This window comes from Sceloporus undulatus, chromosome 1 (genome assembly GCF_019175285.1).
Source record: "Sceloporus undulatus isolate JIND9_A2432 ecotype Alabama chromosome 1, SceUnd_v1.1, whole genome shotgun sequence".
Classification (NCBI taxonomy): domain Eukaryota; kingdom Metazoa; phylum Chordata; class Lepidosauria; order Squamata; family Phrynosomatidae; genus Sceloporus; species Sceloporus undulatus.
Window position 1 is genome coordinate 381997708 of NC_056522.1, and position 1375 is coordinate 381999082.

Sequence of the window (1375 nt, forward strand, 5' to 3'; positions counted from 1 at the left end):
TTTCTTTCTCCTGAGGAAGGAGGAGGATGGGCAGAGAAGGAGGAGGATGATTTGTCATTGGTTGATCAGCCGAAGCCAAAGGCTGCCCAACAATCACTCCTCTTCTTCATCCTGAAGAGAAGTGACCAGTGGGGTGTGTCCAGTGGGGCTCTGTCCTGAGCCCAGGGCTGTTCAACGTCTATATCAATGACCTGGATGACAGAACTGGGGGCATACTTATCAAATTTGCACATGACACCAAACTAGGAGGAGTAGCTAATACTTCAGAGGACAGGATCAACATTCAAAATGACCTGAATAGACTAGAAAGCTGGGCCAAAGCTAACAAAATGAAACTCAACATGGAGAAATGTAAAGTACTGCACTTAAGGAGATAAAAATGATATGCGCAGATATAGGATTATGAGGGACACTTGGCCTAAGGAGACTCCTTGGAAGACTTTAAACAGAGGCTGGATGGCCATTTGTCTGGGATGCTTTGATTGAGAGTTCCTACGTGGCAGAATGGAGCTGGACCGGATCAGGGCCCTTGAGATCTCTTCCAACTCTATGATTCTATACTTGGGATTCATGGAGAGGAGTCCCTCAAGACATTCCACTGGAATTTCAATAGCTCCCACTCCAACATCCATCTCAGCCTGCAACTATCAACAGAACTAGCTCACTTTCTTGACACTACCCTACAGCTAAACAATGGAGATCTAAGCAACACACTGTATTTCAAACAAGCTGACCACTACACATACTTACATGCCTTCAGTTTCCACCCTGAACACACTGCCAGATCCATAGTCTACAACCAACCTGTTGTATTGGAATACTATCACATCCGCTCAAACCCACAAGACAGGGACACCATACTCATGGCATTCAAGCATTTCAGACACTACACAGCCCACCATATGAAATTAAAAACAACAACAACAACAAATCAACAAGACTTGTACCCAGGACCAATCTATTAGACAGCAGACGGAAGCTAGAAACGTATCATCACTGACCCACAACCTGTTTGGGGCAATAATGCTGCCCTCTCAAAGGCTCTCGGTGGAAGGCCTCTGATGATGATGATGATGATGATGATGATGATGATGATGATGATGATGATGATGATGATGATGATGATATACAGATGTGGACACCAGTGCAAAACTTTGCCACAAACTCGGGTGCCAACTCTGTCCACACATCTATGGAGGAATTGTCATCATAGGACCAGATAGGAATCAGCCACAATATTAGAGGCTGTATCAACGTATCATGGCTGCCTCTCCCTTGACTCCTTGGGAAGTGAACCCAGAGTGAGTACACTGTACTTATATAATGACCTAAAATCAACATAACAGAAAAAACAAAGTGAAGTTCAGAGAAGTTC

The 1375-nt window shown here is 44.4% G+C and overlaps 1 protein-coding gene across 1 annotated transcript in view; it reads right to left on the bottom strand.

The window, feature by feature from the left end:
• LOC121927315 (cytochrome P450 2C15-like) overlaps positions 1-1375 on the bottom strand; it is a 46167-nt gene that overhangs the window by 43274 nt on the left and 1518 nt on the right. The gene's annotated exons all lie outside the window — the stretch shown is intronic.